This window comes from Dipodomys merriami, unplaced genomic scaffold (genome assembly GCF_024711535.1).
Source record: "Dipodomys merriami isolate MVZ:Mamm:240054 unplaced genomic scaffold, mDipMer1.0.p SCAF_95, whole genome shotgun sequence".
Classification (NCBI taxonomy): domain Eukaryota; kingdom Metazoa; phylum Chordata; class Mammalia; order Rodentia; family Heteromyidae; genus Dipodomys; species Dipodomys merriami.
In genome coordinates this window covers 3,965,086-3,989,664 of record NW_027206568.1, presented here as the reverse complement: position 1 = coordinate 3,989,664, position 24,579 = coordinate 3,965,086, and positions in this window count along the sequence as shown.

Below are 24,579 nucleotides of genomic sequence, written 5' to 3'. Positions count from 1 at the left end.
TAACCCTCACCCTAAACCTAACTCTGACCCTAAACCTCACCCTCACCCTAAACTTAACTCTAACCCTAACCTAAACCCTAAACCTCAACCTAACCCTAACCCTAACCCTCACCCTCACCCTCACCGTAACCTTAACCCTAAACCTAACCCTAAGAATAACCATAACCCTAATCCTAACCTTCACCCTAAACATAACCCTAACCCTAAGACTAACCCTAAACATAACACTAATCCTCAACCCCACCTCACCCTCAGCCTAACCCTAACCCTAACCCTAACCCTCAGAGTAACCCTAACCCTAACCCTAAACCTAACACTAACCCTAAAGCCAAACCTAACCCTAAAACTAACCCTAATCCTCAGCCTCACCCTGACCCTAACCCAAACCCTAACCATAACCATCACCCTAAATCTAAGGCTAAATTTAACCCTAACCCTAAGCCTCACCGTAACCCTAGCCCTAACCATAAACCTAAACCTAACACTAACCCTAAACCTAACCCTAATACTCAGCCTCACCCTCACCCTAACCCAAACCCTAACCTTAACCCTCATCCTAACTCTAAGCCTAACCCTAACCCTAATCCTAATTCTCACACTCACCCTCACCCTAACCCTAATCCTAAACCAAGCCCTATCCCTTACCCTAACCCTCACCCTAACCCTCAGCCTAGCTCTCACCCCTACACTTATCCTAATCCTAAACCTCATCCTAACCCTCACCCTAACCCTATCCCTAACCCTAACCCTCACCCTAACACTCAAGTTCATGCTCAGCCTAAGACTAAGGGAAAGCCTAAGCCTAAACCTAACCCTAACCCTCAGCCTAACCCTCACTTTAACACTAACCCTAAACCTAAACCTCATCCTAACCCTAACCCTAACCCTCACCCTCACCGTAACCTTAACCCTTTCCCTAACCCTAACAATAAACCTAACCCTAACCTAACCCTCACCCTAACAATAACCCTCACCCTATCCCTAACCCTCACTCTAACACTTACCCTCACCCTAACACTAACCCTAACCCTCTCACTAAACCTCACACTAACCCTAAAAATCACCCTAAACCTAAACCTCACCCTAACACTAACCTTAACCCTCAAACTCACCATAGCCCTCACCCTAACCCTAACCCTCATCCTCACCCTAAACCTCACACTAACCCTAACACTAATCCTCAATATTACCTTCACCCTCATCCTAAAGCTAACACTATCCCTCACCCTAACCCTAACCCTCACCCTTACCATAACCCTCACCCTCAGCCTAACCCTCATATTTACCCTTACCTTCACCCCCATGATAACCCGCACATTAACCTTAACCCTCATCCTAAACCTAACTGTACCCCTATACCTCACCCACACCCTAACACTAACTCTAACCTTAACCCTGACACTAAACTTCACCTTAACCCTAACCCTAACCCTCATCCTCACCTGAACCGGAACCCTAATCCTAAACCTAACAATAAACCTAACCAGAACCCTAACCCTCAACCTAACCATAACCCTCACCCTAACTCTAACCCTCACCCTAACACTAAACCTCATCCTAATACTAACCCTAACCCTAACACTAACCCTCAAACTAAACCTAACCCTCAGCCTAATTGTAAACCTCACCCTAACCATAACCCTAATCCTAACCCTCACATTCACCCTAGACCTCACCCTAACCCTAATTCTAACCCTCACCCTCACACTAACCCTAACCCTCATACTCACTCTAAACCTCACACTAACTCTAACCCTAATCCTCAATCTAAACCTCACCCTAACCCTAAACCTAAGCCTAACCCTCACCTTTAACTTAACCCTCACCCTCAGCCTAAACCTCACTTTTACCCTTACCATCAATCTCACCCTAAACCTCACCCTAACCCTAAACCTCATCCTAACCTCACCCTAAACCTAACCATCACCCTCACCCTAGACCTCACCCTAACCCTAATTTTAATTCTAACCCTCATCCTAACCCTCACCATAACCCTAATCCTAACCATCACCCTAAACCTAATCCTCACCCCCACCCTCACCCTCAGCCTAAACTTAAGCCTAAGCCTAACCCTAACCCTAACCCTCACACTCACCGTGATGGTTAGGATTAGGGTTATGGATTAGCATTAGGATTAGGGTGAGGGTGAGCCTCACGATAATCCTAACCCTAACTCTAACCACAACCCTAAACCTCAACCTAACATTCACCCTATTCTTAACCCTAAAATTAACCTTAACCCAGGCCTCGAACTAACCCTCCAACTAACACTAAATCTAACCCTAAACCTCAAGCTCACCCTAACTCTAATTCTACCCTATCCCTAAACCTCACCCTAACGCTAACCCTCACCCCCACCCTCACCCTCACCCTCACCATAACTCTAACCCTGACCCTAACAATAACACTAATCCTAACCTTAAACCTAACCCTCACCCTAAATCTAACGCTAATCCTATCACTCACCCTCATGCTAACCCTAATACCAACCCTAACCCTCACCCTAACCCTAATCCTCACCCTCAACATAACCCTAATCCTGAACCTAACCCTCACCCTAACAATAAACCAAACCCTAAACCTTAATCTAACACTAACCCTAACCATCAACCTCACCCTAGCCCTCACCCTAAGCCTAATCCTAACCCTAATCCTCATCTTTATCCTCACCCTAAACCTAAACTTAACTCTCACCCATTCCCTAACCTTAACCCTAATTCTCAACCTAACCCTAAACCTCAATCTAACCTTCACCCTAACCAGAACCCTAACCCTAATCCTAGCCCTCACCTTTACCCTAATCCTAACCCTAAAACTCAAACTAACTTTCACACTTACCCGAACCCTAACCTGATCCCTAACCCTCACCCTCACCCTCAACCTAACTTTAACTCTAACACAAACCCTAAAACTAAACTTCATTCTAACCCTAACCCTAACCATAACCCTAACCATAACCCTAACTCTAACCCTAACCATAACAATAACCCTAACTCTCACACTCACCCTAACCATAACCCTCACCCTAACCCTAACCCTCACCCTATCCCTTAATATCATGCTCACCCAACCCACACACTAAGCCTAAACCTCAACCTAAACCTAACTCTAAGCCTCACCATCAACCTCATCCTCACCCTCACCCTAACCCTAACCCTCACCCTAACCCTAACCCTCACACAACCTTAAACTTAACCCTCACCCTCACCCTAAGCCTCACCCTAACCCTCATCATCACAATAACCCTAAACCTAACCCTAACCCTTATCCTCACACTAACCCTCACCCTCACCCTAACCCTAATTCTAAGTCTCACCCTCACCCTAACCTTCACCTTCACCCTAACCCTCTCCCAAACCCTAACCCTCACACTCACCCTAAACCTCACCCTCACCCTAAAGCTAACACTAAATCTAAACCTCACCCTAACACTCACACTAGACCTAACCCTCACTCTCACCATAACCCTAACACTAAACCTTACCCTAAACCTTACCCTAACCCTTACCTTCACCATAACCCTAACCTTAATCCTCACACTAACCCTAACACAAACCCACACACTAAAATTCAACCTAACCCTCACCCTAACCCTAACCCTAAACCTCAACCACACTCTCACGTTCAGCCTAACCCTAACCCTAACCCTAATCCTAACCCTGAACCTCACTCTCACCCTGAATCTAACCATAACCCTAAGCCTCACCCTCACCCTAACCCTAACCCTGAGCCTAATCCTCACCCTAAACATCACCCTAAACCTTACCCTGACCCTAACCCTAACCCTAAACCTCATCGTCACCCTAACCCTAACACTAAACGTATCCCTAACACTATCCCTAACCCTAAGCCTAACGCTAACTTTAAAACTAACACTCACTCTCACCATCACTCTAACCATAACCTGACCGTATCCCTAACCCTCACCCTAACCCTAACCCACACCCTCACCCTCACCCTAAAACATACCCTCCCCCTAATCCTAACCCTAACCCTAACCATAAACCTAACACTAACCCTAACCCTAAACCTAACCCTAATCCTCAGCCTCACCCTCACACTAACCCAAACCCTAACCCTAACCCTCACCCTAACTCTAAGCCTAACCCTAACCCTAAACCTCACACTCACCCTCACCCTACCCCTAATCCTAAACCTAATGCTATCCCTAACCTTAACCCTCACCCTAACCTTAAACCTAGCCCTCACCCTTACCCTAATCCTAACCCTAAACCACAATCTAACCTTCACCCTAACCCGAACCCTAACCCTCACCCTCATGCTCGGCCTAAGCCTAAGACTAAGCTTAAGCCTAACCCTAACCCTCACCCTAACCCTAACACTAACACTAACCCTAACTCTAAACCTAAATCTCACCCTCACCCTAAACATAACTCTAACCATAAACCTAAAACTAAACTTCATCCCAACCCTAACCCTAAGCATAACCCTAACCATAACCCTAACTCTAACCCTAAACCTAACAATAACCCTAACCCTAACCCTCATACTCACCCTAACCATAACCCTCACCCGAACCCTAACCCTCACCCTAACACTTACCCTCACCCTAACATAAACCCTAACGCTAACAGTAAAGCTCACACTAACCCAAAGTATCACCCTAACCGTAAACCTCACCGTAACACTTACCCTAACCCTCATCTTCACCCTAAACCTCACACTAACACTAACACTAATCCTAAAACTAACCCTCACCCTCACCCTAACACTAACACTAATCCTCACCCTAACCCTAACCCTCAACCTTACTGTAACCCTCACCCTCAGCCTAACCCTCAAATTTACCCTTACCTACAACCCCAACCTAACACACACCCTAACCCTAACCCTCACCCTAATCCTAACTCTACCCCTAAACCTCACTCTCACCTTAACCCTAACTCTAACCTTAACCCTAACACTAAACTTCACCCTAACCCTAACCCTAACTTTCAACCTCACACTCACCGTAACTGTAACCCTAAACCTAACCCTAACAATAACCCTAACCCAAACCCTCACCCTAACCATAACCCTCACCCTAATCCTAACCCTCACCCGAACACTTACCCTCACCCTAACACTAATCCTCACACTAACCCTAACCCTATCCCTCACACGAACCCACACCAAAACACTAACCCTAACCCTAACTCTCACCTTCACCTTAACCCTCACCCTATCCCTTAACCTCATGCTCATCCAACCCTCACACTAAGCCTAAACCTCAACCTAACCCTAAACCTAACCGTCACCATCACCCTCAACTTCACCCTCAGCCTAACCCTCACCCTCACCCTCACCCTCACCCTAACCCAAAACCTAACCCTAACCCTCACCCTAACCGTAACCCTCACACAACCTTAAACTTAACCCTCACCCTCACCATAACTCTAACCCTCACCCTAACCCTAATCCTTACAATAACCCTAAACCTAAACCTAACCCTTATCCTCACACTAACCTGAACCCTAACTCTAAGTCTCACCCTCACCCTAACCTTCACCTTCACCCTAACCCTCACCCAAACCCTAACCCTAACCCTCACACTCACCCTAACCCTCACCCTAACCCTAAAGCAAAAACTAAATCTAAACCTCACCCTAACACTCACACTAAACATAACCCACACTCTCACCATAACCGTAACACTAAACCTTACCCTAAATCTAACCATAACCCTTACCTTCACCATAAACCTAACCCTAATCCTCACACTAACCCTAACACTAACCCACACACTAAAACTCACCCTAATCCTCACCCTCACCCGAACACTAACCCTCACCCACACCCTCACCTTCAGCGTAATTGTAACCCTAACCCAAACCCTAATCCTAACCCTGAACCTCACACTCACCCTGAACCTAACCCTAACCCTCACCCTCACCCTCACCCTAAACCTAACCGTAAACCTATCACTAACCCTCACCCTAAACCTAACCCTCAACCTAACCCTCAATCTAACACATACACTCACCCTCACCTTAATCCTCACCCTAACATTCACCCTAAACCTCACCCTCACCCTCACCCTAAACCTCACCCTAAACCTTACCCTGACCCTAACCCTAACCCTAACCCTCACCGTCACCCTAACCCTAAACCTAACCATATGCCTAATCCTAACCTTAATACGAACACTCACTCTCACTGTCACTGTAACCATAACCCTAACCATATCCCTAACCCTCACCCTAACCCTAACCCTCACCCTAGCAGTCACCCTAAAACATACCCTCACCCTAATCCTAACCCTAACCCTCAACCTAACCCTAAACCTCTCCCTAAACCTCATCCTCACCATAAAACTCATCCTAACCTTTACCCTCACCCTAAACCTAACCCTAAACAAAAACCTCACCCAATCCCTCACCCTAACCCTCAACCTCAACCTAACCCTAACCCTCACCTTAACCATCACCCTCACACTAACCCTCATCCTAAACATAACCCTAACCTTAACCCCAAACCTCTCCCTAACCCCCACCATAACCCTAAACCTAACCCTAAACCTCACCCTATCCCTTACCCTCACCTTCACCCTACTCCTCACACTAACCCTAACCCTCCCCCTAACACTAACCTTAACCCTCATCCTCACTCTAACCTTAAACCAAACCCTAACCCTTACCCTCACACTAACCCTCACCCTAACACTAACCCTAACCTTAAGTCTCACCCTCACCCCAACCCTCCCCCTCCCCCTTACCCTCATGCTCACCCTACCCTCACACTAACCCTAAACCTCAACCTAATGGTAACCCTATCCCTCAACGTCACCCTAACCCTAACCCTAATCCTAAACCTAAACCTAATCTTCACCCTCTCCCTTATCCTAAATCTAACCCACACCCTCAACCTCACCCTCACCCCAAACCTCACCCTCACCCTCACCCTAAACCTAACCCTAACCCTCACACTAAGCCTAACCCTAATCCTAATGCTTACCCTAAAGCTCAACCTTACGCTAACCCTCACCCTAACCATTACCCTCACCCTAAACCTAACCCTAAACCTAACCCTCACACTAAACCTAACCCTCACCCTCACCCTAACCCTAACCCTAACAATAATTCTAATGCTAAACCTAAACCTAACCCTCACCCTCACCCTAACCCTAACGCTAACCCTAACCCTAACAAAAACCCTATCCCTAAGGCTAATCCTAACACTCATCCTCACTCTCACCTTAACCCTAAATCTATCCCTAAGCCGAACTCTAACAATAACCCTAACCCTAACCCTAACCTTAATCCTAACCCCAACCCTCAGTCTAATCCTCAGCCTAAACCTAAACCTAATCCTAAACCTCGCCCGAACCCTACAGATCACCCCAACCCTAACCCTAACCCTCACCCTCACCCTAGTCTAACCCTAACCCTAACGCTAATTCTAACCATGAACCTAACCCTCACCCTGAACCTAACTTTAAAACTAACACTCACCCTCACCATCAACCTAACCCTAACCTTAACCGTATCCCAAAACCTCACCCTAACTTTAACCCTCACCCTAACATATACCCTCACCCTAATCCTAACCCTAACCCTCAAACTAACCCTCACCTTAAACCTAACCCTCTCCTTAAACCTCATTCTCAACCTAAACCTCACCCTAAAGCTTACCCTCACACTAACCATCACCCTAACCCTAACCCTAATACTCACACTAAAACTAACCCTAACACTAACCCTCACCCTAATGTTAACCCTTACCCTAAACCTCACCCTCACCCTAACCCTCACCGTCACCCTAAGATTCACCCTTTCCCTAAATATCACCCTTACACTAACCCTCACCCTAACACTAACCCTAACCCTGACCCTTAGCCTCACCCTCACACTAAGCCTAACCCCAAACCTAACCCTAATCCTAAACCTAACCCTCTCCCTCACCCTCACGCTAAACCTAATGCTAACCCTAACCCTAACCCTCACCCTAACCCTCACCCTCAACATAACCCTAACCCTAAAACTCACCCTCAACATAACCCTAACCCTAACGCTCACGCTAATGCTAACCTTAACACTCACCCTCACCCTAACCCTCACCGTCACCCTAACACTCACCCAAAACCTAACCCTCACAATCACCCTAACCCTCACCCTCACCTTAACACTCACACTTTCCCTAATTATCACCCTAACACTAAACCTCACCCTATCCCTAACCCTAACCCTGACCTGAAGCCTCAGCCTAACCATCACCCTAACACTAACCCTAACCCTGACCCTTAGCCTCACCCTCACCATCACCCTCACACTAAGCCTAACCCCAAACCTAACCCTAATGCTAAACCTAACCCTCTCCCTCACCCTCACGCTAACCCTAATGCTAACCCTAACCCTAAACCTCACCCTAACCCTCACCCTCAACATAATCCTAACCCTAAAACTCACTCTGAACATAACACTAACCCTAACACTCACTGTAATGCTAACCCTAACCCTCACCCTCAACCTAACCCTCACCCAAACCCTAACACTCACAATCACCCTTACGTTCAACCTCACCTTAACCCTCATCCTTTCCCTAAATATCACCCTAACACTAACCCTCACCCTAACCCTAAAATTAATCCTGACCTGAAGCCTCAGCCTAACCATCACACTAGCCCTAAGCATAACCGTAAACCTAACTCTAATCCTAAACTTAACTCCCTCCTTCACCCTCATGCTTACCCTAATGCTATCCCTAACCCTAACACTCATCCTCTCCCTAACCCTAAACCTAACCCTGACCCTAACAATAACCCTAACCCTAACATTAAACCTATCCCTAACGCTTACCCTCAGCCTAACCCTAACCCTCACCCTCACCCTAACCCTAAAACTAAACCTAAGCTTCAACCTAACACTCACCCTAACACTCACACTAAACCTAACCCACACTCTAACCCTAACCCTCACACTAAAACTTACCCTAACCCTAACCCTAATCCTTACCCTCAGCCTAACCCTAAACCTAATCCTCACAATAACCCTAACCCTAACTATAACCCTAATCCTAACCCTCTCCCTAACCCTAACCTAACCCTAACCCTCATCCTAATGCTAACACTCACCCGAACCCGAACCCTCACCCTAACCCTCACCGTCACATTAACCCTAACCCTAACCTTACCCCTAACCCTCACCCTCACCCTAACCCTCACCCTAACAATCACCCTAACACATACCCTCACCATAATCCTAAACCTAACCCTCATCCTAACCCAAACCTTCTGCCTAAACCTCATCCTCTCCCTAAAACTCATCCTAACTTTTACCCTCACCCTAAACCTAACCCTAAACGTATCCCTCAACAGAACCATCACGCTAAACCTAACCCTCAACCTAACCCTAACCCTAACGCTAAACCTCACCCTCACCCTAGCCCTGACCCTAACCCGAATCCTAACCCTAAACCTCACCCTTAACCTAACCCTCAACCTCACCCTAACCCTCACCCTCACCCTAACCCTCACCCTCACCCTAACCCTCGTGCTAAACATAACCCTAACCGTAACCCCAAGCATCACCCTAACCCCCACCATAACTCTAAACCTAATGCTTACCCTCACCCTAACCCTAATCCTAACCTTAACCCTAAACCAAAACCTAACCCTTACCCTCATACTAACCCTCACCCTAACACTAACCCTAACCTTAAGTCTCACCCTCACCCTAACCCTCACCCTAACCCTTACCCTCACGCTCACCCAAACCTCACCCTAACCCTAAACCTCAACCTAACCGTTAACCTAACCCTCAACCTCATCCTAACCCTAACCCTAATCCTAACCCTAAACCTCATCTTCACCCTCTCCCTTAACCTAAACCTAAACCTCACCCTCAACCTCACCCTCATCCTAACCCTCACCCTCACGCTAACACTAAATCTAACCCTAAACCTCACCCTAAACTTAACTCTCACCCTAAACTTAACCCTAACCCTCACCCTCACCCTAACCCTAACCCTAAACCTAACCCTTACCCTCACCCTCACCCTAACCCTAACCCTAACCCTAATGCTAACCCTAAAGCTCAACCTTACCCGAACCCTCACCCTAACCTTTACCCTCACCCTAAACTTAACTCTAAACCTAACCCTCACTCTCACCCTAACCCTAACCCTAACAATAATCCTAATGCTAACCCTAAAACTAACCCTCACCCTCACCCCAACGCTAAACCTAACCATAACAAAAACCATATTCCTAAGCCTAATCCTCACACTCATATTCACCCTCACCCTAACACTAACTCTAACCCTAAGCCTAACCCTAAAAATAACCCTAACCCTAAACCTCACCCTAACCCTAATCCTAACCCCACCCCTCAGCCTAATCCTCATCCTAAACCTAAACCTAATCCTAAACCTTGCCCTAACCCTAAAGATCACCCTAACCCTAACCCTCACCCTCACCCTCACCCTAGCCTAACCCTAACCCTAAACCTAATTCTAACTATGAACCTCACCATCACCCTAAACCTAACCCTAACCCTAACACTCATCCTCACCCTCATCCTTACCCTAACCCTAACCCTTTCCCTAACCCTCACCCTAACTTTAATCCTCACCCAATCCCTCACCCTAACACATACCCTCACCCTAACCCTAAACCTAACCCTCACCCTAACCCTCACCTTAAACCTAACCCTCTCCTTAAACCTCACTCTCAACTTAAGCCTCATCCTAAACCTTACCCTCACCCTAACCATAACCATAACCTTTACCCTAATCCTCACACTAACACTAACCCTCACCCAAACCCTAACCCTCACACTCACCCTAACACTCACCCTCCTCCTAACCCTCACCGTTTCCCTAAATATAACCCTTACACTAATCCTCACCTAACCCTAACCCTAAAGCTGACCCTAAGCCTCACCCTCACCATCAACCTCACCCTAAGCCTAACCCCAAACCTAATCCTAATCCTAAACCTAACCCTCTCCCTCACCCTCATGCTAACCCTAATGCTAATCAAACCCTAACCCTCACCCTAACCCTCATCCTCAACATAACCCTAACCCTAAACCTCACCCTCAACATAACCCTAACCCTAACCCTCACCCTAATACTAACCCTAACCCTCACCCTAATACTAACCCTAACCCTCACCCTAACCCTCACTGTCACCCTAACCCTCACCCAAACCCTAACCCCCAACATCACCCTAACCCTCACCCTCATATTAACCCCCAACCTTTCCCTAAATATCATCCTAACACTAACCCTCACCCTTACCCTAACCCTAATCCTGACCTGAAGCCTCACCCTTATCATCACCCTAACCCTAACCCTTACCGTAAACCTAACGCTAATCCTAAACTTAACTCCCTCCTTCACACTCATGCTTACCCTAAAGCTATCCCTAACCCTAACCCTCACCCTCACCCTAACCCTAAACCTAACCCTAACCCTCACCCTCACCCTAACCCTAACACTAAACCTAACCTTTACCCTAACACTCACCCTAACACTCACACTAAACCTAACCCACACTCTCACCCTAACCCTCACACTAAACCTTACCTTAACCTTATCTCTAACCCTTACCCTCACCCTAAACCTAAACCTAAACCTAATCCTCACACTAACCCTAACCCTAACCATAACCCTAATCCTAACCCTAATCCTAACCCGAACCCGAACCCGAACCCTCACCCTAACACTCACCGTAACCCTAACCCTAGCGCACACACTAACCCTCACACTCACCCTAACTGTCACCACCACCATAATCCACACCCTCACCATAAGAAACACTCTAACCCTAACCTTCACCCTAAGCCTCACCCTCAACATGACCCTCGCCCTAAGCCTAAGCGTAAACCTATCCATAATTCTAAACCTAAACCTCTAACTTGCTCTCATGCTAACCCTAACGCTAACCTTAACCCTAAACCTCACCATAACCCTCACTCTCACGCTAACCTTAACCCTAATCCTCACACTAAACCTAACCCTTAACCTAAACCTAACACTAACCCTCACCCTCACCCTAACGCTAACCCTCAGGCTTACCCTCACCCTCAGCCTAACCCTAACCCTAACACTAATCCTAACACTGAACCTCACCCTCACCCTGATCTTAACCCTAAAACTAAACCTCACCCTCATCGTCACCCCAACCATAACCCTAAGCCTATCCCTAACCCTCATCCTAACCCTAAACCTAACCCTCACTCTAACACATACCCTCACCTTAAACCTAACGCTATCCCTCACACTAACCCTCACCCTCTCCCTAAACCTCACCCTCACTCTAAACCTCACCCGAACCTTTACCCTCACCCTAACCCTAACCCTAAACCTACCCCTCACCCGAACCCTCACCCTAAACCTAATCCTCACCCTCACCCTAGCTCTCATCATATCCCTAACCCTATCCCTAACCCTATTCCTAACCCTCACCCTAACCTTCACCTCACCCTATCCCTAAACCTCATCCTAACCATAAACCTAACCCTAAACCCAACCCTCATCCTAACCCCCACCATAAATCTAAACCTAACCCTAACCCTGACCCTAACACTAACAATCAACCTAACCCTCAGCCTCACCCTAACCCTTAAACTAACAGTCACCCTATCCCTCACACTAACCCTAACCGTCACACTAACCCTAACCCTAATCCTCACCCTAACCCTAACCCTAAACCTAACTCTCACCATCACCTTAACCCTCACCCTATCCCTTAAACTCACACTCACCCAACCCTCACACTAAGCCAAAACTAAACCTAACCCTAACCCTAACCCTCACCCTCACCCTCAAATTCACGCTCAACCTCAACCTCACCCTAACCCAAAACCTAACCCTAAACCTCACCCTAACCCTAACCCTCACACAACCTTAAACATAACCCTCACCCTTACCCTAACCCTAACAATAATCCTATCCCTAACCCTAAACTTCACCCTCACCCTCACGCTAACCTTGACCCTAACCCTAACCCTAACAATAACCCTAACCCAAACCCTCACCTTAACACTAAAAGCAACCCCATCTCTCAGGCTAATCCTCATTCTAAACCTAAACCTAAACCTAAACCTCACCCTAACCCTAAACATCACCCTAACCCTCAACATCACCCTCACCCTCACCCTCAGCCTAACTCTAAACCTAACCCTAACCCTCACCCTCACACTAACAATAACCCTAATCCTCAGCCTCACCCTAACCCTCACCCTAACCCTTACACTCACCGTCATCCTACCCCTCACACTAACCCTAAACCTCACCCTAATCCTCACACTAACCCTAAACCTAACCCTAACCCTTATCCTCACACTAACCCTCACCCTAACTCTAACCCAAAACCTGTCTCACCCGCACCCTAACCCTTAACCTCACGCTCACCCAAACCTCACACAAACCCGAAACCTCAACCTAACTGTAAACCTAACCCTCAACCTCACCCTAACCCTAACCATAATTCTAACCCGAATCCTCATCTTCACCCTCTCCCTTACCATAAACCTAACCCTCACCCTCAACGTCACCATCACCCTCACCCTCACCCTAACCCAAATACTAACACTAACCTTCACCCTAAACCTAACCTTCACCCTAATCTTAACCCTCACCCTCACCCTCACCCTAACCCTAAACCTAACCCTAACCCTCACCCTAACCCTAACTTAACCCTAATGCTAACCCTAAAGCACAACCTTACCCTAACACTTACCATCACTCTAAACCTAACCCTAAACCTAACCCTCACAGTAATCCTAACCCTCACCCTCACGCTAATGCTAATACTAACCCTAACAATAACCCTATTCCTAAATCTAATCCTACCCCTTATCCTCACCCTCACCCTCACCCTCACCCTAACCCTAAGCCTAACCCTAACAATAACCCTAACACTAACCCTAACCCTAACCCTCACCCTAACCCTTATTCTAACCCCACACCTCAGCCTAATCATCATACTAATCCTAAACTAAACCTCGCCAAAACCCTAAAGATTACCCTAAACTTAAACCTCAACCTCACCCTCAGCATATCCCTAACCCTAACCCTAACCCTATACCTAAACCTCACCCTATCCTCAACCCTCACCCTAACCCTCACTCTAACACTTACCCTCACCCTAAGCCTAACCCTAACCCTCACCCTAACCAACACCTTAACCCTTACCCTCTCCCTAAAACTCACTCTCACCCTAAACTTCACCCTAAACCTTACCATCACCCTAGCCCTAACCCTAACTTCTCCCTAACCCTCATCCTAACAATAACCCTAACCCTAACCCTCACCCTAAACCTAACCCTAACCCTCACCCTCACCCTAACCCTAACCCTCAGCCTTACCCTCAGCCTTAGCCTAACCCTAACCCTAACCCTAATCCTAACCCTGAACCTCACCCTCACCCTGAACTTAACCCTAAAACTAACCCTCATCCTCATCGTCACCCCAACCCTAACCCTAACACTATCCCTAACCCTCATAATAACCCTAACCTTAACCCTCACTCTAACACATACCCTCACCCTAATCCTAACGCTATCACTCACCCTAACCCTCACCTTAACCCTAACCCTCTCCCTAAACCTCACCCTCACCCTAAACCTAACCCTAACCCTCACCCTAATGCTAACCCTCACCCTTCCCCTCACCCTCACCCTAACCCTCACAGTCATCCTAACCCTAACCCACACCCTAACCCTCACACTCACCCTAACTGTCACCCTCACCATAACCCACACCCTCACCCTAAGTATCACCCTAACCCTAACCCTCACCCTAAACCTAACCCTAACCCTCACCCTAAGCCTCACACTCACCATGACCCTCACCCTAAGCCTAACTGTAAACCTAACCCTAATTCTAAACCTAAACCTCTTTCTCACACTCATGCTAACCCGGACGCTAAACTAAACCCTAAACCTCACCATAGCCCTTACTCTCACCCTAACCCTAACCCTAATCCTCACACTAACCCTAAACCTAACCCTCACCCTAACCCTAACCTTAACCCTCACCCTCACCCTAACCCTAACCCTCAGCCTTACCCTCACCCTTAGCCTAACCCTAACCCTAACCCTAATCCTAACCCTGAACCTCACTCTCACCCTGAACCTAACCCTAAAATTAACCTTTACCCTCATCGTCACCCCAACCCTAACCCTATTCCGAAACCTCATCCTAACCCTAACCCTAACCCTCACTCTCACACATACCCTCACACTAATCCTAATGCTATCCCTCACCCTAAACCGCACCTTAACCTTAACCCTCCCCCTAAACCTCACCCTCACCCTAAACCTCACCCAAAACCTTTCCCTCACCCTAACCCTAACCCTAAACCTACCCCTCACCCGAACCCTCATCCTAACCCTAACCCTCACCCTAACCCTAACTCTAACCCTAACACTCACGTTCACCCTAGCCCTCATCCTAACACTATTCCTAACCCTAACCCTCACCCTATCCCTCAAACTAAACCTAACCCTCACTCTAAGACTAACAATAACCTTAACCCTCAGCCTCACCCTGACCCTCACCCTAACTCTTACCCTCACCATCACCCTACCCCTCACACTAACCCTAACCCTCACCCAAACCCTAAACTTCACACTAACCCTAAACTTAACCCTAACCCTTACCCTCACACTAACACCTACCCTAACGCTAACACTAACCCTAAGTCTCACCCTCACCCTAACCCTCACCCTAACCCTTACCTTCACGCTCAGCCAACCCTCACACTAACCGTAACCGTCAACCGAATGATAAACTTAACCCTCAACCTAACCCTAACCCTAACCCTAATCCTAAAACGGAACCTCACCCTCACCCTGAACCTAACCTTGAAACTAACCCTCACCCTCACCGTCACTCTAACCCTAACCCTAACCGGATCCCTAACCCTCACCCTAACACTAACCCTCACCCTAACACTCACCCTAACACATTCCCTCACCCTAATCCTAAACCTAACCCTCATCCTAACCCTAACCCTCTCCCTAAACCTCATCCTCACCCTAAAACTCATCCTAACCTTTACCCTTACCCTAAACGTACCCCTCAAGTGAACCCTCACCCTAACCTAACCATCAACCTAACACTAACCCTAACCCTAAGACTCACCCTCACCCTAGCCCGCATGCTAACCCTAATCCTAACCCTAACCCTCACCCTAACCCTCACCCTCACCATCACCCTAACCCTCACCCTCACCTTAACCCTCACCCTCACCCTAACCCTCATCATAAACATAACCCTAACCCTAACCCCATCCCTCACCCTAACCCCCACCGTAACCCTTAACCTAACCCTAACCCTCAACCTAACCCTTACCTCACCATACCCATACCTCTCACACTAAACCTAAACCTCCCTATAACCCTAACCCTAACCCTAACCCTGACACTAACCCTTATGCTAATCCTAATCCTAACCTTAAGGCTAAGCCTCACCCTCAACCTAACCCTCACCCTAACCCTTACTCTAACACTAACCCTAAACCTAACCCTCAATCTCAGCCTCACCCTAACACTAAAGCTAACCGTAAACCTCACCCTCACCCTAACCCTAAACCTAACGCTGGCCCTAAACCTCACCCTAACGAAAACCCTAAAACTCAACCTCAAACTAGCCCTCACACGAACCCTAATCCTAACACTAACAATCAAACTAACCCTAACCCTCACCCTCATCATAACCCTTACCCTAATCCTCAACCTAACCCTAAACTTAAACCGAACCCTAACTCTAAACCCAACCCTAACACTAGCCCTCACCCTCACCCTAACCCTCACCATTACCGTAACCCTCACCCTCAGCCTAACACTGACCTTTAACCTTACCAACACCCTCACCCTAACCCTAACCCTAACCCTAACCCTAAACTTCACCCTAAAGCTAACACTAAAACTCAACCTCAAACTAGCCCTCACCCTAACCCTAATCCTAACCCTAACCCTCATCCTAACCCTCACCCTAACACTAACCCTAAACTTCACCCTCATCCTAACCCTAATACTAACACTAACCCTCAACCTAACCCTAACCCTCACCCTCACCGTAACCCTTACCCTAACCCGAAACCTAACCCTAAACTTAACCCTAATCCTAACCCTCTCCCTAACCCTAAAACTCACCCTTACCGTAACCCTCACCCTCAGCCTAACCCTCAACTTTAACCTTACCGACACCCTCACCCTAACTCTAACCCTAACCCTAATATTCAACCTCACCCTAACCCTTAACCTCACGCTCACCCTTAACCTCACCATAACTCTAGCCCTAACCCAAACAATAACACTTACCCTAACGCTAACCCTAACCATAACCATAACCCTCACCCTCAGCCTCAACCTCAGCCTAACTGTAAGCTTAAGCCTAACCCTAATCCTAACCCTCACCATAATTCTAACCCTAACCCTAAACCTAATTCTAACCGTCACCCTCACCCTAAATCTGACCATCAAGGTCACCCTAAACCTCACATTAACCCAAACACCAATCCTCAACCTAACCCTCATCCTATCCTTAACCCTAACCCTTACACTAACCCTAAACCTAATCCTAACCCTCACCCTTATCTTAACCCGCAACCTCAGCATAAACCTCACATTTATCCTTACCATTATCCTCACTCTAACCTCACCCTAACCCTAAACCTCATCCTAACCCTCACCCTAACCGTAAACCTAACCATCATGCTAATCCGAACACTCACTCTCAACCTCACCCTCAGCCTAAACCTAAGCCTAAGCCTAAGCCTTACCCTAACCCTCACCCTCACCCGAGCCCTCAGCCTAACCCTAAGCCTAAGTCGAACCCTAACCCTAAACCTCACACTCACCCTCACCCTCACCCTAACCCTAACACTAACCATAACCCTAACCCTAAACCTCAAACTAACCCTCAACCTCACCTTAACCCTAACACTAACCTTAACCCTAACCCTCGACCTAACACTCCCCCTAAACCTAAATCTAACCCTAAACGTCACCCTAACCCTAACCCTAATCCTAACCCTAACCCTAAACCTAACCCTATCCCTCACACTAAGCCTCACACTCACCCTCACCCTCTCTCTCAATGTCACCCTCACCCTAGCCCTCACCCTAACCCTAATCCTAATCCTAATCCTCATCCTAACCCTCACCCTAAACCTAACCCTAAACTCACCCTAAACCTAATATTTACCCTAACACTCACCCTAAACGTCAACTTAACCCAAACCCTAAGTCTCACCCTAACCCTGAACCTAACCCTCAACCTAACCCTAACACTCACCCTCATGCTAACCCTCAGTCTAAACCTAGCCTAACCCTAATCCTAAACCTAACCCTCACACTCACCCTAAACCTTACCCTAAACCTAATCCTAACCCTAAGCCTAACCCTCACCCTCACCATAACCCTCACCCTAACCCAAAATCTAACACTAACCCTAACACTAACCCTCACCCTCAGCCTCAATCTAACCCTAATTCTAACCCTAAACCTCACCCTCACACTAACCGTAATCTGAACCCTAACCCTCAACCTATCCCTAACCCTAAGCCTCACCATAACCCTTACCCTAACCCTCCCCTTTACCCTAAACTTATCCCAAACCCTAACATTCACCCTAACCCTAACCCTCACCCTCAACCTCACCCTCAGCCTAACCCTGAGCCGAACCCTAAACCTAACCCTAACACACACACTCACCCTCACCCTAAACCTAATCCTAAACCTAACCTTAACCCTAACCCTAACCCTCCCCCTAACTCTCACCGTAACCCTAACGCTAACACTAACCCTAACCCTCAACCTAAACGTCACCCTAACCCTAACTCTAACCCTAAATTTTCCGCTCACCCTAAACCTAACTCTAACCCTAACCCAAACCCTGCACCTCAACCTAAACCTAAACCTAACCGTAACCCTTACCCTAACCCTAAACCTAAACCTAAACCTCATCCTAACCTTAACCCTAACTCTCAACCTCACCCTCACCATACCGTTACTCTAACCCTAACCCTAACAATAACCCTCACCCTAAACCTAACCCTCACCTTAACACTTACCCTCACACTAACACTAACCCTAAATCAAACACTAACTCTAACCATCACCCTAAAGCTCACCCTCACTCTAACCCTATTCCTTACCTCACTCTCACCCTAGCCCTCACCCTACCACTAACCCTCATTCTCACCCTAACACTCACCCTCACCCTCACCCTCAGCCTAACCCTAACCCTAATCCTAATCCTAAACCTATCCCTAACCCTCACCCCCAACCTAACACTCACCCTTACCCTAACCCTAAAACTAACACTAACCCTAACCCTAAACCTCACACTCAGCCTCACCCTAAACCTAACGCTAAACCTAAACCTCACAGTCACCGTCACCATAACCCTAACCCTAACAATAAACCTCACCCTAACCCTAACCCTAAACCTCACCCTCACCCGAGACCTTACCCTAACCCTAATCCTAACCCTAACCCTCATACTAACCCTCCCCCTAACCCTAACCCTATCCCTTTGCCTAACCCTCAACCTCACCCTAACCCTCAGCCTACACCTAAGCCTAACCCTACACCTAACCCTAACACACACACTCACCCTCAACCTAATCCTAATCCTATCCCTAACCCTAACCTCAACCCTCCCCCTAACTCTCACCCTAACCATAACCCTAACCCTCACCCTAAGCCTAACTATAAACCTAAACCTCACCCAAACCCTAACTATAACCCTAACCTCAACCTAACTCTAACCCTAACCCTCACCCTCACCGTAACCATAACCCTAAACCTAACCGTAACAATAATCCTAACCCTAATCCTAACCCTCACACTTACCATAACACTCACCCTAACCCATATCCTAAACCTAACACTTACCCTCATCCTAACACTAACCCTAACCCTAAAACAAACCCTCACACTCACCCTAAACCTAACCCTAACCCTAAACCTCAACCTAACCCTATCCCTATCCCTAGCCCTGATCCTAACCCTCATCCTAGCCCTCACCCTTACCCTAATCCTAACCCTAAACCTTAATCTAATCCTCGCCCTAGCACTAACACTAACACTCACTCTAACCCGAAGCCTAACCCTAAAACGAACCCAAACTCTCACCCTAAATCTCACCCTCATCCTAAACCTAAGTGTAAACCTAACCCTAAACCTAAACGTCATTCTAAACCTAACCCTAACTCTCACCCTCAGTGTTACTGTAACCTAACCCTAACCCTAACCCTAACAATAACCCTAACCCTAACCCTAACCGTAACCCTCACCCTTACCCTAAACTTAACCGAACCCTAACTCTCACCCTAACCCTAACCTAACACTCACCCTTACCCTCACCCTCACCCTCACCCTCACCCTCAGCCTAAACCTAAGCCTAACCCTAAACCCAACCCTAACCCTCACACTCACCCTAAAACTTACCCTAATCCTAATCCAAACCCTAAGCCTAACCCTCACCCTCAACCTAACCCTCAACCTAACCCTAACTCTAACACTTATCCTAACCATAACCCTCAACCTCAGTCTCAACCTAACCCTAAATCTAACCCTAAACCGCAACCTCACACTAACCCTAAGCCTAAACCTCAACCTAACCCTAATGCTAAACCTCACCCTCAGCCTAGCCCTCACCCTAAACCTAATCCCATCCCTAACTCTCATCCTATCCCTCACCCTAATAATAACCCTAACCCTCACCCTCACCCTAACCCTAATCCTAACCCTAACCCTCAAACTAACCCTAACTCTCACCCTCACCGTAACCCTTACCCTAATCCTCACCCTAACCCTAAACTTAACCCGAACCCTAACTCTCAACCTAACCCTAACCCTAACCCTCACCCTAACCCTCACCCTTACACTAAACATCACCCTTAGCCAACCCTCACGTTTACCGTTACCATCACCCCCACCCTAACACTCACCCTAACCCTACACACTCAACCTCACCCTCATCCTAACCCTAACTCTAACACTAACCCTAACCCGAACGTTAATACTTAAACTCAACCTCAACCTCAGCTTAAACTTAAGGCTAACCCTAACCCTCACACTCACCCTAACCCTAACCCTAATCCTAATCCTAACCCTAACCCTAACCATCACCCTCTCCCTCAGCCTCAACCTAACCCTAATTCTAAACCTAAACCTCAACCTCACCCTTACTCGAAGGCTAACCTTAACCCTAACCCTAATTCTCCCTCTAACTTTCACCCTAACCCTAACCCTAACCTCAACCTCAACCTCAACCTAACCCTCACCCTAAACCTAACTCTAACCCTAAATCTCACACTCACCGTAACCCTCACTCTAACCCTAACCCAAAGTCTAAACCTTACCCTAACGCTTAACCTAAACCTCAACCTCAAACTAGCCCTCACCCTAACCCTAATCCTAACCCTAACCCTAATCCTAATCCTCACCCTGACACTAACCCTAACCTTCACCCTCACGCTAACCCTAATCCTAACATTAACCCTCAACCTAACCCTAACCCTCACCCTCACTATAACCCTTACCTAACCCTCGACCTAACCCTAAACTTAACCCGAACCCTAAAGCTCACCCCAACCCTAACCATAACCCTCACCCTAACCCTAACCCTCACCCTTACCGTAACCCTCATCCTCAGCCTAACCCTCACCTTTAACCTTACCGACACCCTCACCATAAACCTAACCTTAACCCTAAACCTCAACCTAACACTAACCCTCACCCTCACCCTCAAAATTACCATAATTCTACCCCTAAACATAACAATAACACTTACTCTAAGCCTAAACCTAACCGTAACCATAACCATAACACTCACCCTCACCCTCACCCTCAGCCTAAACCTAAGCCGAACCCTAACCCTAACACTCACCATAATCCTACGCTAACCCTAACCCTAACCCTAGCCCTAACCCTAAATCTAACCCTATACTTAACCCTAATCCTCAGCCTCACCCTCACCCTAACCCAAACCCTAACCCTAACCCTCAGCCTTACACTAAGCCTAACCTTAAACCTAACCCTCACACTCACCCTCACCCTAACCCTAATCCTATACCTAACCCTATCCCTAACCCTAACCCTCACCCTAACACTCAACCTAACATTTACCGTCACCCTAACCCTAACCCTCATCCTAACCATAACCCTCACCCTTAACCTAACCCTCACCCTACCACTTAACGTCACCCTAAAACTAACCCTAATCTTAAAACTAACCCTAACCCTCACCCTCATCCTAGCCCTCACCCTAACCCTAATTCTAACCCTCAACCTCAACCTAAACCTGATCCACATCCTCACCCTAAACCTCACACTAACTCGAACACTAATCTTCAATCTAACTCTCATCCTATCCCTAACCCTAAACCTTACATTAACCCTAAAACTTACCCTAACCCTCACTCTTATCTTAACCCTCAACCTCAGCTTAAACCTCACCTTTACGTTTACCATCATCCTCACCCTAACCCTCACCCTAACACTAAACCTCATTCTAACCCTCACCATAACCGTAAACTTAACCATCAACTTAACCCTAATCCTCACCATCAACCACACGATCAGCATAACCCTAAGCCTAAGCTTAACCCTTACCCTAACTCTCACCCTCACCCTAGATCTCACCTAACCCTAATCCTAATCCAAACCCTCATCCTAACCCTCACCCTAGCCCCAACCCTAACCTAATCTTCACACCCACCCTCACCCTCAGCATAACCTTAAGCCTAAGCCTAAGCCTTACCCTAACCCGAGCCCTCACACTTAACGTAATCCTAAACATCACCCTAACCCTAATCCTCACCCCAACCCTCACCCTCAGCCTAACCCTAAGACTAAGCCTAGCCCTAAACCTAAACCTCAACCTAACCCTCATCCTAACCTTAACCCAAACACTAACCCTAACCCTAACCCTCGACCTAACACTCACCTTAACCCTAAATCTAACCCTAAACCTCACCCTCACCCTAATCCTAAGCCTAACCTTAACCCTAACCCTCACACTCACCCTCACCCTAACCATAATCCTAAACCTAACCCTATCCCTAACACTAACCCTCACCCTAACCCTCACACTCACCCTCATCATAACTCTAAACCTCACCCTAACCATAACTCTAACCCTAACCCTAACCATAATCATAACCCTCACAGCCAACTTAACCCTAACTATAACACTAACAATAACCCTAACACTAACCCTAACCCTAACCCTAATCCTCATACCCACCCTGAAACTCAGCTTAACCATAAGCCTAACCCTAACCCTAACCCTAACCCTCAACATGACACTAACCCTAACCCTAATATAAAAACCTAACCCTAACCCTAATCCTAAACCTAAACCTAATCCTCAACCCACCCACATCCTAACCCAAACCCTAACCCTAACCCTCACCCTAACACTAACTCTAATCCTAAACCTCACCCTCACCCTAACCCTAACCCTAAACCTAACCCTAAACCACACCCTAACCCTAACCCTCACCCTCAACCTCAACCTCACCGTAACTCTAAACCTAACCCTAACACTAACCCTAACCCTAACCTAACCCAAAACCTAACCCTAATCCTCAGCCTCACCCTCAAACTAAACCAAACCCTAACCCTAACCCTCACCCGAACTCTAAGCCTAACCTTAACCCTAAACCTCCCACTCACTCTCACCCTAACCCTAAACCTAAACCTAACCCTATCCCTAACCCTTACCCTAATCCTAACTCTAAACCACAATCTAACCTTCACCCTAACCCGAACCCTAACCCTCACCCTCATGCTCGGCCTAAGCCTAAGCCTAAGCCTGAGCCTAACCCTAACCCTAACTCTCACCCTAGTCCTAACACTAACACTAACCCTAAGTCTAACCCTAAATCTCACCCTCATCCTAAACTTAACTCTAACCCTAACACTAAAACTAAACCTCATCCTAACACTAACCTAAACCCTAACCCTAACCCTAACCCTAACCCTAACCCTAACAATAACCCTAACCCTAACCGTCACCCTCAACCTCACCATAACCCTCACCCTAACCCTAACCCTCACACTAATACTTACCCTCAACCTAACATAAACCCAAAAGCTAACACTAACGCTCACACTAACCCTCAGCATCACCCTAACCGTAAACCTCACCCTAACAAAAACCCTAACCCTCAACTTCACCCTAAACCTCGCACTAACCCTAACCCTAATCCTCAATCTAACCCTCACCCTCACCCTAACCCTAACACTAACACTCACCCTAACCCTAAACCTCACACTTACTATAACCCTCATCCTCAGCCTAACCCTCAAATTTACCTTTACCTTCAATCCCACCCTAACCCTCACCCTAACCCTAACTCTACCCCTAAACCTCACCCTCACCTTAACCCTAACTCTAACCCTAACACTAATACTAAACTTCACCCTAACACTAACCATAACTCTCACCCTCACACTCAACGAAACCATAACCCTAACCCTAACCCTAACAATAACACTAACCCTAAACCTCACCCTAACCATAAACCTAAACCTAAACCTAATCCTCACCCCAACACTTACCCTCACCCTAACACTAACCCTAACCCAAACACTAACCCTCACACTAACC